Source organism: Phodopus roborovskii, unplaced genomic scaffold (assembly GCF_943737965.1).
Source record: "Phodopus roborovskii unplaced genomic scaffold, PHOROB, whole genome shotgun sequence".
Lineage (NCBI taxonomy): Eukaryota > Metazoa > Chordata > Mammalia > Rodentia > Cricetidae > Phodopus > Phodopus roborovskii.
This window is the reverse complement of record NW_026126638.1, coordinates 5,167,041-5,185,346: the sequence shown is the minus strand read 5'-3', so window position 1 is coordinate 5,185,346 and position 18,306 is coordinate 5,167,041.

Below are 18,306 nucleotides of genomic sequence, written 5' to 3'. Positions count from 1 at the left end.
ATATAGAAAACAAGTCATGTAGTACAGAAAAGGGGGGGGACAGTGTATTATGCTGCCTCAGCCCCTGTAAAAGAGAACAGAAAGGTCCATTGAGTGAGTGATAGGTCATGTGGGAGGGAAAAGAATTGAGGACCTGGAGTGGCAAGGCAGAGGCTGGACTGCAATGAATTGAGAGTGAGAGCGAATCTAGACAGAAGAGCACTGGGAGGTGATGACAGCTGCAGGCTTACTCCAGTGCTGAGAACAGCCCAGTTAGGCAGGGCTAGAGATTAGAAAACTTTTTAATGTGTAACCTAAAACCTTGCTCAGCATCTTTTAGTTGTGAGCTTAGCCTATAAGGGCTGAGAATTCTCTCTGGCCCTTACCTGGTTATTTTTAAATGAGAGATTAGAAAAATTTCTTCGTCCAGCACAAGTGTTGATCATACACAAGACCTCATAAAATGTCCAGCTTACAGCTGCTTTTACCCAGCTCTTCTTTTGCGTCCCAGATACCTGTCATTTGGGATGTTAATTCACATCTCAACATAATTGATCGTAAGTGGAAGCTAGGGAGAAATAATTTTTGTGAAAGCATGGAATGGAATTACTCTGTAAATAGAGTTATGATTGCTGATATACTATCATTTTTCTTGGTTTTTATACTGGTTCGATCAGTAGGGAACACATACGGTTTAGCTTTCTGTACTTACAATTCATTTGCTGATTTTGTGATCTTAAGTTATTTCTGAACATTTTACATTGAATGTAGGTTTCATCTAAAACTTTACTTTTGTAAATTTTATTAGAAGTGGGACGTGAGATTGCACAAATGCAGTCTCACACCTTGAAGACGGAGGCAGAAGGATTGTGAATTTGAGTCCAGACTGGGCTATATTAAACCTTGTTTAATAACTAAATGTGCACATGCTGAGATGATTGAGTGGGTAAAGGTGTTTGCCACTCAGCCTGATGACCTGAGTTTAATTCCTCAGACCCATAAGGTAGAGAGAACCGATCCTCTAAGTTGTCCCCTGACCTTCTAAAGAATATTCACACCCTACACACACACAAACACACACACACACACACACACACACACACAAATCAATGTAAAAATCAATGGTAACAGGAGTGTGAAAATGTACTACTTAAAATATATCAGTGTGGAAATTACTGCCCCTGTAACAATTCCTATTGTCATTAGTTAAACAAAGTTAGCAAACCTTTTCTCAGTAAGGCATTCTCATCTTGTTTCCTCTACGTCTGGCTGGTGACCTTGTCTCTGCCTCGTCTCTTCCCAGAATCCTCCTAGTCTAGTGGCCCACCTATACTTCCTGTCCGGGTACTGGCCAGTGTGTTTTTAAACCAATACAAGTGGCAAATCTTTACAGTGAACAAGAGCATTATCCCACATCAGTACATTGCATTTAATAATTGTTGAAGACTTGAACTGAAACTCCCCCAAGTATTTATGGGTGCTCTAGAAGCACCAGAATTACAAATTGGAAAAATATATTCTAGGAGCCACTGACACGACTCAGTAAGAGTGTTCACCATGCAAGACTGATGATCTGGGTTCAATCCCCGGAATCCACTGAAAGTTTTAAGGAAAGAAGTGACTCGGAATGTCCTCTGAACACCACACGTGCATTGCTGCACTGCAGTGTATGTACTTACATGTTCGCTCCCAGAATATGCACAGTGGACTAATTGTTTCCTTTGTAGTACTCCAGACTGAAAACAAACTCAGCAATCATATGTAAATGAATGGATAAAGAGCAGGTGCCACTCTTGTATGTTGAAAGAATACTTAGCACAAAAACGTAGTGAACGATTGGTCTGTACCATAAGAGGATCCCAGGTCAATCAAGCATGTTCTCCTCTATGGACATTGTTAAAAGCTGAAGTCATTTTCTAGACAGGTCCCTGAATATCATTTCAAAATCTGTACCCCAAAGTATTTTCTTTTAAATCAATAAAATTGGGTAAACCCACTAAAAACCTTGTAGGAGAACATTAGTGATCACAGTAGAAAGTTAATGTTGCAGCATATTACTTTTGACAAATGGATTTTTATTTATTTATTTATTTTATATAACCAAGTCCATTTAAATAAAAACAAACATTTATAGACAATATTTGGGAATTTGGGTGTCGTTCTTTCCAAACTACTTCCTGCTGGTAAGGGGCGCTGTCATGGGGTATTCAAAGAAGATGCAGAAATCCTGGCTGTAGTCTGTAAGGCTGCTTTGTCCAGCTGTTTTGAATGTAGGATCACTTGGTACTCTGTTTCAGGTGGTCTGGCTTGATCAAACCACATTAGTCTGGAAGGAATCCACAGCTTTTCATTTTCTGTAGAAACAAAACTAGAAATCCTTTTCCCCAGTAACTTGTCCTTGAAGTTAAATTTTGGAGTCAAAGCATTTTTTTTATTTAATTATTATTTTACATGTCGATCCCAGTTCCCTCTCCCTGCCTCCCTCCCTCCTTCCCTCTTTCCCTCCTTCCCTCCCTCTTACCCTCTCTGCCCTCTCACATGCACCCTAACCACCCTCCCCTCCCATCCCCCTACCCCAATTCCATATGTAGGGGAATGCTATCCAGTTGGGGTCATGTAGATCTGACAGGTCATGTGAAGTAGGGACTAGGGCTTCTCTCCTGCTGTTTAACTTCAGCTGCGCCAAATAAACAATCACAAATTCAATGAGCAGTAGTGGTTTTTATACAGTTCTTCACTTTCCATTTGCTTTTTAGGCTCCACCATTGTTGTTAATGTGTTGCCATCTAGTCTGGGTTATTATAACAAAATATCTGGTGATAACAGCATTTAAAGAAGTGAAACTTGTTTCATTGACCACTTTGATGTCTGAAGACTGCCACCATCACATCTGGCAAGGGTCAACAGTCCTGCATCACAAAACAGGTGACAAAGCAGAGGGAGAAAAGGCAGGCAGTGTTGTGTGTCCGTCTTTATATAAAGTATGATCACACTTAGTATTTGAGCTAAGATGATCCTGAAGTCTCGTGTGTGTGTGTGTGTGTGTGTGTGTGTGTGTGTGTGTGTGTGTGTGTGTTTTACTATGCTTTTTCTTTGGTGCAGGGGAGATATCTAGTTCTTCACACATTAGCCAGTTCTTTGATGATGAGCTGTATTGCTAACATTTCCTTGTGTTTCTAGAATAATGGGAATACCTGAACACTGCACACAAAGGGGGAAAGATACCATTATTCCATGGCAGGAAGTCATGGACCCAAGCATCGGTGAAACTGGGTTTCATCAGAGTGTAAGAAATACCCCATTCTCTGGCAACAGAATCAAGCTAGAGGGTCACACAAAGGAAGAGAGCTCAGAGATTTCAGAGTGACAGTCTTCCAACTCTTTGTAATTTTCTCTTTTTTATAGTAAGGAAGATACTGAACCATGAAGAATTTGACAAGAGTGGAGAATGTGTAGCTGGGTAGTGGTGGTGCATACCTTTAATTCCAGCACTCAGGAGGCAGAAGCAGCTGGATCTCTGTAAATCTGAGGCCAGCTTGATCTATAGAGTGACTTCCAGGACAGCCAAGGCTACATAACAAAACCCTATCTTTAAAAAAGAGATAGAGATAGAGAGAGAATATGCACTAAAATATACCATGCATGTGAAAGAGTAGCAGGTGACATGAGAAAGAGAGGGAGAGGGAGGGAGAGAGAGAGAGAGAGAGAGAGAGAGAGAGAGAGAGAGAGAGAGAGAGAGAATATGCAATGAAATATACCATGTATGTGAAAGAGTAGCAGGTGACACCAGAAAGTAGAACAGGACTCTTGTCAGTTTCAAGGCAACCTCATTTTGGCGATCTTGAACTTTATCTTTTTCATTCTTTGAGAGTTTCATACAACATGTTTTGATCACATTCACCCCTCCCCCTTCCCCAGCTCTTTCAAGATCCACTCCCAACTTCTACTTGTACAACTTTCTGTGTTTTGCTTCTATGACCCTCAATATGAGTATGTGCTTCCTGAATATTCTTCAGTGTGTGATCTTACACTATCTCACCTACGAAGCAGGGGAATACTCAGAGTTAGGGAGACACTGGACGTTCAATCAAGCAACTGGCTCTGATGCACCAACAGGTTGAGTGGCATCATCACTGATCAAGAAGTGAATTCTTGGTGGAGATTATCATGATGAGAGAAGGAAAACAGCTTAAAGAGACTCACCTACAGTGTAGTAGGAGTGCATGTTATGTAGCTGGGACCAGATACATCCAAGGAGAAAAATCGGAAGAAAATGTGTTATTAATTTTTATATCTAGAAGCTTAGGATCATTAATATTATGACAAAACTTTAAAGTACATATATATTGACCTTGTAAATTTTTATGTAAATATAATATTTATGCCTTGAAAAAAAACTGTTAAAAGTCAATATGAAACCAAAGGGTTGAGATATTAGTAGCAATAAAATAGTTCTTAAATATCTGTTTTCCTTCTGTTGCATATCAGGTGGCTCCCCTGATATGAGACAGAGAATTTTGATTTTTCTTCAACAAGCATGCTTGGGTTTAGAGAAGGAGAAAGCCACACTCCAACACCAACGTCAACTTTAATCTTTAATTGGAGTGAGACTAGAAAAGAATCATTTGCATTGTGTCTGTACAAAAAAAAATCAGAAAAAATATTTTGGGAAGATTTATGAAATTTTATCCTGTTGGAGATGTGATATACCAATAGACAGACTTATTTCTTTCTTAGAACATTTTTTCTGGATTATATATCCCTTTTCATCAGATGTCTCAATTGTCCAGTGGTCTCTGGATTCCTTAGCTGGGTACTTTTATTCTCCTGAAAAGACAAAAATAAAACCCTTCCCTAACCCTAAATTTTTGGGGAGATTCTCCTTTGGCAAGGCATATCTGATCAGATGAAAAGCACTTGTTAGTTTTATAGGTTAGTTTACATTAAACAACCATACTATTTGATGAACCATCATTTCTTCTAATTAAGAAGTATCTTGTTCAAATCAAATGTTTATCAATTTTGATGGTATCCACAGTTTTCACCTGTGGAAACAAAAGCAAAACCTCTTACCCAACGTTAACACATCTCCTAGTTTTCATTCAGAGGTTGAGGCATCTTTAAAGAATATTGGCTGTCTTAATTCCAGAGATTTTTCTGTTATCCAATGTCTCTCCACAGCTATTGTTCCTTTCTCATTAGCATTCAGAAAATTCAAAGTTAGTAAAGCACTATGAAATATATTTTAGGGCTCTTTATCTTCCCTTTAAGTTTATGTAGCACATCTGTTAGAGTTTGATTTGATCTTTCTGTAACTTCCTGCCCTGTAGGGTTGTGTGGTATACCTTGTTATATTATACCAAGCAAAAAAAAAAAAAAAAAAAAAAAAAAAACTGTTTCATTTTCTTAGAGACATATGATGGAGCATTGTCTGTCTTTATTTGTGCAGGTATACCAAAAAAGGTCATAACTTCTAGCAAACGTTTGATTACCAAATCAGCCTTTTCTGAACTTACAGTAGTTACCATAGAAAACCTGAATAGTTATCAATGGTGTGTGCTATACATATTTTAGTTTTCCAAATTCTACAAAATGGAACACACTCGTCTCCCAGATTCCATTTCTTTGAGTACCCTTTGGGTTACTTCCTGCATGTAGTAGAGTTTGTTACATAAAGAACAAGTAGGACATTTCCTTACACTTTCCTTGGCTTGTTGCAGTGTGATGGAAAAGTCTTTTTTCAAGCCTTTATTATTGACATGTTTGGGTTTTTTTTAATGAAATTCTGAGGCCTTTAGCACATTTCCTACCTATAATGTTAGAGGAGATGGCAGATCCATATGGGGTCTGATATAGGATGATTCCTATTTCTGATTATGTCTTGTAGCTGAATAAATAATGAAGTCAATTCTGGATCATCTGGAATACATTCAGTGGTCTCAATGTGCAAAACAACTGTTTCTGCATATTGTGAATCAGTAATCATGTTGAGGGGTTCTTTCTGATCCATTAACACAGTGAGAATAACATACAATTCAGACTTTTAAAAAGAATTATAAGGACTTACATCCACTTTACTTAAATGTTCTGATTTGAATCCTGAATATTGCTGTTTTCCATACAATACAAGAATGGTCCCAGTTAATTCTCTTTCTAAGTTGAATTATCTGCTTTTGGGATAATTGTTGTTAACCTCTCCCTAGAAAAGTCATTATAAGCTCTTTGCCAGGGTTCACTGTCTACCCATAATTGTCAATATCATCATTAGTAAAAGGTATTATAATTACTGCTGGGTCTATTCCTAATAAATGAAGAAATCTGAGTTTTCCTTTTAGAATCAAGTCAGAGATATTTTCCACATAAGTTTTTAATGTTTTTGCTTGGTTTATATTGTTATTTTAAGATAGTATCTTCCCCCTGTGTTGAAATTCCTGTAGGGGACTCTTTAGAGACTAATATGACTAAAGTGCATTAAAGCTTAGGATCCACATGATCCACATATGAAATATGTAATTTGTCTTCCATTAACACCAATTCTCTTTCAGCTATTAATTCCCTGGAACTACTTAAGTCCTTGTCACCGCTTAAACTTTTGTTTAAATTAATCCATTGAAAATCATTAAGTGTCTTCAATAGGTCTCTCCTAATTTGAAACTTTTGGGTTCTAACATTTTATAAAACTATTTTATAGCCTAAATATTTAAGAGAATCTCCACTTTGTATTTTTCAGGAGCAATTTGTAATCCATAGCCAGGAAAAACTTTTCTTTACTCTTCAAGCATTCTTCCTAAATCATCTACATTTGAATCAGATAATAAAATGTCATCCACGTATTATTTCCAATGGGTGCCAGACAAAATATTAGCACAGTGTAGGGATAGTTAACCTTCCCTGTGGGAGAACCTTCCAATGATACCTTTTAGCAGGCTAAAAATTATTATAAGTTGGTACTGTGAAAGCAAAATTTTCTCTGATTTTTTTCTTGTAACAGTACAGTAAAGAAACATTTATTTTTTAAATCAATAGCCATGGGAGTTCATCCTTTAAGCAATAAAGAATTTCAAATTGTAAAGAGCCTTTAGACTGAATCACCTTATTAACAGCCCTTACATCTATTACCATTCTCCATTCTCCGTTTTCCTGATGTCTTTTTAATAACAAATATAGGAGAATTCTAAGGCCTGGTTGAACATTTAGTTGCTCCTATACTAGCTCTTTAAAAGCCTGCATTTTCTCTGTTGCTAAAGACCATTGGGCAACCCATACAGGTTCTTCTGTTAGCCATTTGGAAGCCAAGATTCTTGTGATGTAATTGTTACATCTGTATCTGTGTCTACTAAATGTTCAATAATAACATAATTTATACTTTTAATGTTGGTCTTGGCTCATTTATAGAAGTCTGCCATTATACTTGTTTTGTGGTTATTTCTGACTTTTTTGTTCTCTCTTTTATATCTCTTCTATAATCCAGAGCAGCATGTTTTTTTACAATAGGTATTAGGCTCTTAAAATGATCTGGGAATTGGTTTTCCATGCCCCTCAAGGCATTTCCCAAGGGCAAAGTATTGCCTTGATAATCTGTTGTTTACTTACATTCTTTCTCCCAGTGCCTGCCTTTGCCACACCTTCTGCATAATCCAGAAGGGAAGGGTCTTCTGTTTGGATTATAATTATAAAAAGAATTGCTTCTAGAAATGCCCTGTTTACAATCCCTTTTCAAGTGACCTTGTCTGACACAATCAAAATATTTAACATTTCGATTTTTTTTTAACTTCTTGAAATTATGTTTCCTATCCATCTATCATCATCATGGTCATGATTTTCAATATAAATTGTATCTCAGATTTAATCTTCCAAAAATGCTGATCTTGTCTAAAAGCCTAATTATCCTTTTGCATTGGGCATTAGCACTTTCAAAAATCCATATTTTCAGTTGGTAATTTTCTAGCTTCTGAACCTGATATCATTCTATTTACTGGTGATGACAGTCCTTGTATGAAATCCATGAATGCTTCCTTTGAGCCCTGTATAACTTTTGTACATGATTCAATTTTCTTTCCTGCTTCTCCAATTCATTCCCAAGCATTCATAGTTGCTGAATGGCATAAACCCAAGAGGTGATCATCATACTGACATTGCTTTTCTAAAATAATATAATCTCTTTCTCTAAGTATTTGATCTTGGGAGATATCCATTCATATCTCTTGCGTTAGTATTTTGTTCAATATCTTTAGCCTCTTCTCTGAACCAGGAAGCCCATTATAGTTGTGGTCTAGGCTCTAGGACAACTCTAGTCAAATCTATCCAATCTAAAGAGATAACCATATTACAAACTGACCATGTGTGTATCATCTGCTTCACAAATGGAGACTAGATGCCATATGAGACTACAGCTTCCTTGAATTTCCCTAAATCTACCATTGTCACAGGCTTCCAAGTAGCTCTTATAGAATTTTCTTCATTTGACACTTCCTGGAAGGTTACTGGATATATTAATGGTGGTTCTCTTAAGTCTTAGCGAGTGTTCCTCTTTAATCTTAAAATGCAATGCTGGATTCGGTAATTGATTCTCCATGTAATTCTTCATTCTAGGTTTAAATATCTTTATCATGTGTTTTAATAAGTTTTTCTAAGGCCTGAATCTTGGCACTTATATCAACTAATGTTTTTAGAGATAAATCAAGAATTATCAAAATGACAAGAAAGATTATCAAAATGATAATTAACAGTATGTCATTCCCAGTCAAGTTGTTTATCCCTTCATTTAATTGTTTCATCTTTAAACCATCCATAATGTAATCACATGCAGACCTAATTTTCTCTATTGTAGCAGTGTTTTCCCTTTTTTTAGTGTAGGGGAAAAAAAACCCTCTTTTTTTTTTTTTTTTTTTTTTTTTTTACTAATCCCTTCCTATAAGAATTTCCAACTGCCTTACCAAATCTGCTGAAAATGTCAGTGAACAGTGAGTCATAGTATGTCTGAATCAGAGAACTAGCTTTTGGCTGTGAGCTGTGTCAGCCCAAGAAGAGAGGCTCTAGGAAAAGCCTTGAAAGCCTTCCAAGTTTGAGTGGCAACTGTAGACTGCTTAGAAATGCTATAACAAAACAAAACAAAACACATACAAAGATTTGAGTAGAAAACAAAAGAAAACCTACCTGATAGGTCAGGGACTCAGAGAAGAGGGACTCAGGAGGGACTCCTTCTGCAGCTCAGGCTTGAGCCTGGGCAAGTGGCCTCTAAGAGGCTTTTTAATGAATTTGTACTGTAATGGTGGGCATCAGTTGTAGCATGATAAATGAAAGATCCAGAAGCATATATTGGGGTTCAAACTTCAAGGTGACGATCAGAGAATAAAGCAGCTAAACTGGTAGATCTTACCTCTACCCAGCTGAAATGGCAATCCTCTCTTCACAAATCCTCAGAGGCAAAAGGCTCTCAGATCCTTTCTTCTCCTCCTTATATCCCCTTTTCTGCTCATCCAGCCATATACTTCTGTCTCCATCTCTCTCGTGCTGGGATTAAAGGTGTGTGATCTCAGGTACTGAAATCACCATTGTGTGTGAGCTATTTCTTTTAGGACTGGATCATTTTCACGTAGTCAGTGTGGCCCTGAACTAACAGATATCTGTCTATCTCTTAATCCTGAGTGCTGAGAATAAAGGTATGTGTCACCACTACCTGAGCTCTATAGCTTGAGACTGCATTTGCTTTCTGAATCTTCAGGCAAGATTCAATAAATAAATAATATATCACTACATATTCACATTTTTCTTTACTCAAATCCTTCATTTAATTTTAAATTATAAAATTATTGTATCATAGCAGTGTATAGTGTAATATACTTTTGCAATAAAACATGCAAACACTATGTAATTTGCCACTGGAAAGTATACATTTCAATTTATACAAAATGCTAAAAACAAAAAACAAAAAAAAAATAATCATAGTTTTTACTTTAACAACTCCACCCATTATTTATTCTGTGGAACTCTCCTTCCTTGCCATCCTGGCTCACTCTTTTTCTTTAATTCCTTACACTTGATATATTCCTACTCAAGAACTTTTACATGTAGCATTCCCGTGCACATACTTAAAAGGAATGAACCAAGATGCATGAAATACTCTACAAAGTAAACTCAATGGAAAACAAGACTCACACTCTCTTCTTGGAAGGTATCTGGTGGTGGCAGTGCATGATATATGGGCAGTGAAAAAGCACTTCTTTCTTTCTCACAGACTAATTTACAAATACACAATTAGAATTGTCGTGGACACTTGGGTACCTCATCATCTGTTATGCCATTTTATTTATCTAGTGAAGCGCTGTTTAATTCCGGATGCTCTTTGATAAAGTAATCAGACTAGGGTGAGTCACTCTAGGTGAGTACATTGCCTTTATTTTGTCTTTCATGCTGTCAGCATATGCTGCTTTGGGGTGATAGTTTACATCTCAACAAAACTAAAATGTCTGGAGACAAAATAGCTTCTGTGAAATATGCTACATCTCTATTTTTATGCAATAGTATAAAGTGAATCTAGCTATTGTAAGACCCTCAGAATGAGGAGTCTTCCAGGTTCAGTCGATACCCCAAGAACTCAATGTCCAGTCCAGTTGCTGCAAAGCGCAAGAGGCTTTGATGAACAGGCAACGTTTGCGCAAACGGGCTCCTCCAGCATGCAGGCTAGAGAGAAGCCCCCTCTCCTGAGTCCAGGTGTTTTTAAAGGCAAACCCACAAGCTTAGGGAGGGAGTGGGACCCTCTGTCCATTGAGTAGGTGACCCTTGGAGGTCTGATGGTCTGCTATTAGAATCAACAGACCTTAGGGCCTCAGGGTGTGCTAATTAATTTTGTCTGGGCAAACCAGAGTTACAGCTATCTCTTTGTTTCCTAAGGACCCTATTCACCACCTGTTGACTCACAGGAAAGGAGGGGCAGTGTGAATTCTTGTCATCTCAGGGCCTTGTGAGAGGAAGCTAGCAAATTCCAAGGAACAGCTATTGGTTTCCAGGTTAGCCCATCATTAACATTACTTTTTAGGTCTTTCACTATCATTTCTGTATGATTTTTCTTTTGTATTAGATTTTTATTTTGCCAACTGCCTATCTTCTTCCCTCCAATTGAATTAATAAATAAGCCTTTGTTTTCTCACTATCTTAAAGTGTTTAATAAGTGGGTGATTATATCATTTTGGTTTTTATACTTAGTGACAAATTTCTTTTCCAACAGGTAAACAATAGTTTTTTTTTTTTTTTTTTAACCTGAGTGTGTGTGTACCTGTGTGAGGGTGATACCTACACACTTTCATTTTATTTGTACATTCATATGTGTTGCGCAAAGTTTTACTAGTTTTATAGGGGAAAATGGCATGCCACCAATTGTATTTTTGTGAGTAATGGTGAAAGACTTTCTTTTTTTAATGTGTTTCTTTGTGATGAAGTTGGCGTTACATTTACATGTAGTTACATGTAGCATGTAGTTATAGCCGTATCTGCTGTTTCTCTCGCTTTTGTGTGTCTAAAATCATCACTTAGACTTTTTTTTTATTATTTTGCTGGAACTAGTTTATTTTTTTATAATTCTTAATACATTTGTTTGTTGAGTTACATATGCAGTTCTCAGACATTGAGTCATCAAATTTTCTTTTTTTCCCTTTCTTCCATTCCCCTCATTTCCTAAACACCTCCCTTCCATTTGGATCCACTCCTTTTCTGTTCTCATTAGAAAACAAACAGGCTTCTTCACACTGTCCGCTGAGCCTTAGGTGTGGGAGTGTTTGTAAGAGTATCCAGTGGGACTGCACTTCACAGCTCTGTGTTTTGATCGTGAAACACAGCACTCGTAATATCTTACTAGGCCTTTAAAGTGAATGCATATGTGTACCAACACTTGTGGGTGTGTAATTCAACCACTTTTTAGATAAAATTTGAAAAAAAAAACGATAAAAACAGACACAAAATTCTCAACGTAAAGGAGGTTTTATTACCCCATAGGGAACAAAACGGGGGGGGGGGGGGATCAGGATCAGGCAAAGACAGCAGCTGTTGTTTCTGCAATTCTGCAGGTGGGGTTTTTAGGAGAACAGGGGAAAGTCTGTGTTAGGCTGAATTGGCACGTCCTGAATATGAATTTTGATTGATGGACCTTGGTATTTCGAGAGCTGAACCTTGGTGCTGCTCAGCCTTAGGAATGAATTAGGCATAAGAAAGTGGACAAATGAGGGAATGGACCCTCGCGGCTAGCTCTAGGAAAGCACTCTAATGATGTAGTAAGGAAGAGGGAACCGGGAGAGAGCATGAACTGATAATACTATGTTTGCAATGCTTGAACCTATTAAAGAGTCCTTTGTTCACAAATTTTTGTTTTTATTGTTTGGGTTGCCAGGAGTCAGGTAATTGGGTGTCATTCTTCTGGCTACTTCCTGCTGATCAAGGACAGAGATTAAGAAAAAGGGGGTTATCTCTAAAAGGCCTGAGGGTGGGGCTGGTGAGGGAGGAGGGAAGATGAGTAAGAGGCTCAAGAGGAGAGAAAACATTCATTAAGTTTCAGGTTGAGAAGCTGGAATTTGGGGGATGGTTGGTACTCTGTCTGGCTGCTTTTTTGCTGACATTGGGTGTCCTCGGTAGGAAGGCAAGGAAGCTGGGATATTGGCCAAGTCAGAGAAGAACAAGCTGTGTAATTCACTGTCCAGGTTCTGTGGGGTCATCTGGGGCTGGGAAAGTGTAGGCTGTATTGGAGCAATTTGTGAGGCTTGACTGACTGGCGTTAGCTACATTGGAGCTTTCTAGGATGCAGATTCGAAGGGGAACATCTATGCCTGCTCATTTGCTAGAGCAGTTTGTAGTTGATTTAAAATCTTCTATGACAGATAGACAGACAAAAGCTAATGGGCCTTTTTTTTTTTTTGGTTGTCAAATTGACTATATCAGGCACCAACTAAAATACAAAAATGGAAAGCATGCCTGTTAGAGATATTCTGCTTGGTTTGAAGTGGGTGAACCCACTTCTAGTCTAGACCTCAGAGGTAATAAGACACACTTCTAATCTGGATCTTGAGGTGGGAAGGTACATATCTTTAATCCAGATCTTGAAGAAGGAAGACACACCTACTTCTGGGAGCCTGTATAAGGACATGGAAAAGGAAGGTTTGGTGTTTTGTTGTTGTTGTTTTGTTTGTTTGTTTGTTTGTTTTTTTGTTTTTTTAACCTGCTTGCCCTCACCTTGCTGGTACATCTTTTCTTTCACTGGCGTTAGAGCCTACTGAGACCCCCAGCCTAGATTGTTCTTTCCTTTTACTTCTCACCACTGTTGGAGTGATTGGACTACAGTTGGTAAGCCATTCATATACATATACATATACATATACATATACATATATATATATATATGTATATACATATATGATTCATTCCACAATTCCTGTTACACAAGAGAATCCTGACCAATAAAAGCAATTTAGAGAAAAAAAATTCATTTTGGTTATATATTTGAACTCATAGCTTCTTTAGCAGTTGGAGGAGATGGAAGAAAGGAGTCACAAGACCAGGGAAATGGGGAGAGATGTCACTTTCAGGAATAGGCAGGCAGATAAAACTTAGGCTGTTAGTTTACAGGAATATGTATCTGGAGTCTACTTGCCCTATGATATGTGCATCTAAGTAGATTTCTTGAAGCCTAAAAGGAATTTTTTAAGTTCATAAAATGATATAAAAGTCTCACCAAGTACCTGCACTGTAATCTACATTGTAGAGAAAGCTGTGTACATGCCTTTGAGTCATAGTAAAAGATTTGGAACCCAAAAATTATTTTGGCTTAACACATTTTCCAGAGGGCAAGATATAGAAATTGAACAGAGATATTGGCAGCATGATGAGAAGCATTTTTGAGTCTGTTTTTAGAAGATAACAACAACAACAAGAAGATAAACTTGTGATTCTGATAATAGTAGCAGTACTTTATAAGGGCTAGATTGATAGCTTATCAGAACTTCATTAATTAACGTTAAAACTCTGAACTTTTGAAGTATTAATATATCAATAGCATAGCGAAATGGAAAGGAATCCAAATTATTTTTTTAGACATTTAGAACTTGTATTTGGTGGGTGGGGATCACACTGTGGAGATGGAGTCAGTCTGTTGATACACATCACAGGTTGTGTAGAAAGGTCTGCCAGAGGGAAGTCAGAGAGCCAGGTGATGCTGGAGAGGAGCAGAGTGAAATGTGTGGTGTAGGTGGTGACTAATGCACTCTGTTGGTGTGGATGTTTTAGGGTAAAGAGGTGGGACATTGAAACTGTTTGGATAAAGAGGTTGAATGATGGATTTTGAGGCAGGTTAAAGGTGGGAGTATTGTGGTTTTGAGATGTAGGCAGGAGGATCTTTAGGTGAAATATAGAAGGGTTTATGATGCTCAGCACAGGAAGGAAAAGTGGTACCCCATGAAGTGGAAATAACTAAAGAACAGAGTAGAAGGCAAGAGAGGTTTTGGGAATCTGGAGAGTGAGCAAGTGGACAAATGGAGGCTGAAGAAATGAGCAGGAGGGACACAGAAATGTCTTGGAAGCTGTAGTCAGGGAAGAGGTGACATTTATGCCAATTTGGAAGAGGGTATCTCTTTCTAGTAAGGGAATAGGGCATGGTGGTATGAGCAGAAAGGAGTGAGAAAACAAGTAGCCTTTAATAAAGGGGCAAGCTATGGGAGTAGGTATGGATGACTGGCCGTCTACTCTGATGGAGAAGGGAAAGGGATGAGTGGGACCCAGAATTCTCTATGGACTGAAAAAAATGGCCCAGGTACCTAAGAGAAGTGTGATATGTCAACTTGACATAAGAGGTGAGACCCAAGCCGGGCTTTGGTGGTGCATGCCTTTAATTCCAGCACTCAGGAGGCAGAAGCAGGTGGATTTCTGTGAGTTTGAGGCCAGCCTGGTCTACAGAGCTAGTTCCAGGACAGGCTCCAAATCAATACAGAAAGCAGTACAGAGAAATCCTGTCTCAAAAAATCAAACAAAGAAGTGAGACCCTAGGCTCTGGAGAGTGGTGTGGGTTTAATCAAATCATCAGAGATCTGAGAAAGATAATTTGTAATAAAAGGTATAATCCAAATGGCCTATGGATCACTGAAAATGAGAGGCTTTCCCATTACCTAGATGGTTGCCTGAAGCTCTCATGGTCTAAGTGGCTTCATTGGGGGCAGTGGTGGTAGGTCTTCAGCTGTTTTACAGGACAGTATTTTATGTTTAGCTGTCATATAGAGCAGCTTTGGCCTTTGACTGTCAGGCCAAGGTCTGAGAGATCGTTCCTGTAAAGGACGTTGGGAAAGCTGGCTTTATTTTGACCAGGTAGAGTAGGGCAATCAACCCAAAAGTGCCCACAGTTTGAGCAAAGCCCTGGAAGCAGGCAAAGCAGGAGGCAGTTTTGGTTAGTGGTGTGGTTAACATTACCACACTCCAGGTGGAGTCTGGCATGCTTCATCTATCTTCTCTGGAGATCATAGGGTTCCCATTTGGAAGGGGCATTTTTCTCTAAAATGGGAAGCTGAAACATTTTAAATACCATATTCAGCAGATCTCTCAAGAGTAGAAGACCATCTTTTTATTAAGTGTAAACAACTTTAAAAACACAAATAGGAGGTTAAATAGGGTTTATTTCTGTAATTACATTAGTGTTTTGTATGGCAATAAGAGGTTCTGAACATATTAAAGAAATTGATTATTTATAAGGTGACATTGTTAACTTGTATGCTTTAGCTATTTTATTAGTAAGTTAGTAGCTTTTATAAGGTTAAGATTATATGGATCTATCCCTGTTAATTTTGAGCATTGAAATTTTGAGTTGAAGATTTATTTGGATTACCTTTAGCATGGTACACCATTATAGAATATCGTGTGTGTGTGTGTGTGTGTGTGTGTGTGTGTGTGTTTAAATCTAAATAGCAAATTTGAACAAAAACAAAGAAGCTAGATAAAAATTATTGTGAACCTGAGTAGGTCTTAGGAATTTATAAATCCTATGTATCCAATATATGTTTTTATTTATTTAAAATTTTTAGAAGTCTTGTGTTGAATAAGTAGTTAGCTAAATCTCTAAGTCCACTTTTGTTAACCTAAGTAAAATTTTATATAAATCCAAAATACTCTGGAAACATTTTGTTGCTTCTTTAATCTAAGAACCAATACAATGATGAGCTAAGAGCGCAGCATCATTGAGAAATTTTATGATTGTTTTTTATGCCATGTGGTCATCTTAAGATGTTGAAGTCATATGGTATGTACTCTTTAGCATTAGTAAAGATGGCTTCCAACTATTATATATATATATATATATATATATATATATATATCAAGAGTTGAATTTAAGTTATATATATAGTAAGTAGATCTATTTTTTGAAAAAGAGTTGAATCACATAGAGCAAGTTAAGATTTAACTTCTTGTTACAAGTTTTAAGGTAATTTTTTTTGTTACAGATTTTATATGTTTTAAACCATATCCAATGAACTTACAAATCCCAAGATAGAGTTTACAGCATAATCTTAAGAGATTTTTTAGAGCAGAGTATAGAGAATTTTTAGAGATAAAAATAACAGTGGGAGTAAAGAAGAGTAAGTTTAGATATAAGAGGTGTTGTGAGCATGCATTTGTGTAGTAGCAGGTGAGAGAATTTGATAATACAGAGGCCATGCTGCTTGTAGTAACACAACTTGAGTCTGTGGAAGAAGAGAGTAAGGACTGAAAAACAAAACTCTGTTGGAGGGAAATTCTATAAGCTCCAAGAAGAAGCTGAGAGAAAGTGTAGGTGGCTCAGGCATAGAGAAGCTTTGGGGGAGGGGAAGGCCTAGGAGTTCTTAAGGAAGAGACTTAACAGGCATCTCTGAGGAGAAAGTGCAACATGAACAGGAAATGACCAGAGACAGACGCTGGGGTTCAAACTTCAGGCTGAAGATTAGAAAAGCAAAGTAGTGAGCCACTAGCTCTTATTGCTACCTCAGGCTGAATGGGCTGATCCTGCTGCTTCTCCTCAGCATGGCTGGAGAATCCTGAGACTGAATGCCTTCATATCCTCAGTGTGACTCCAGAATGAATCCTCTTCTCAATGTGACTGGAAAGTGAATCCTTGTGGCTGGAGAATGAATGCTCAGTACTGATCTTACTCCTGCCTTACATACCTCCCTAAAGCTGGGATTAAGGGCTTGTGATGGAAGGTGCTGAGATCATCTTTGTGTGAGCTGTTCTCCTTAGGATTGGGTCAATCTTGTGTAGATCTGGGTGGACTTGAACTCACAGAGATCTGTTTATCTCTTAATCCTGAGTCCTAGAATTACAGGTGAGTGACTGGCTTCTACGTCTTTTGTCTGACTTTGCTTTCTGAATCATCAGGCAAGCTTTAATAAATCGTAAGTAATATATCACCACAAGAAAGGGAGAACTTTGACAGGGATCTGAGACAAGAAGGTGTGGGACTGCCGAGGGAGCTGAGAGACAAGAGAACAGGACCACACAGGCCTGGGCAGGCTTAAGGAAACTGCAGAATTTTGGGCAGCTCCTAGTTGGAGGAGAGGAAAGGGGTTGCGGGGGTTGCAGTATATTGTGTGTGGGGGGTGTGTGTGAGAGAAGATAGAGCCACAAAGTATCACAGGAGACAAAAAAATGTAGAGAAGTGGCTGGAGAAAGGAAGGGATTGTAAGTGACAGGCAGGGTCACAGCTGGAGAGACAGCATAGTGAGACAGCAGATAGGGTTGCAGTTCCTAGGGGGAGAAGACCAGGAAGGCACAATGACAGATAGAATAGGGAGCTCCAAGTAGGAAGAAGCAAGGAAAAGGGTCCCAGGCTGCTGTGGGGAGGGTTTCAACTCCTGATGGGAAGTGAGAGACAGCTAGAGAGAGACGGAGAGAGCAGGGGAAAAGGAGATGTCCATGTGGGTATAGCAGGCTAGAGGCGTAACAGACTGTAGGAGCCAGAGAAACATGTGCAGAGTGTAGAGATGTCCAAATGGAGGACATAGTAGGCTAGCGGAGATAGAGGGAAGGAGGAGATGAAGAATTGGGCTCTAGAATTTGGAATTAAAATATGTGGGTGGCGGGAGCCAGCAGAAATAAATGATCTGTATGTACCTTAGGAGAGTCAGATCAGAAGCTTGGTTCAGAGAGAACAGGTTCTTATAGATAAAAGGGAGAGAGCATAGTCAGAATCAGGGATATCAAGGAGAGTCCAGAGTAAACATGAACCTGAGCTGAGCCATGTGAGGAGACAGACTGGGGCCAGAGGGGGATCCACCAAGAAGGATGGCCTGGGCCAAGATGAGGGGCAGAGGTAAGGGAGAAGGGACT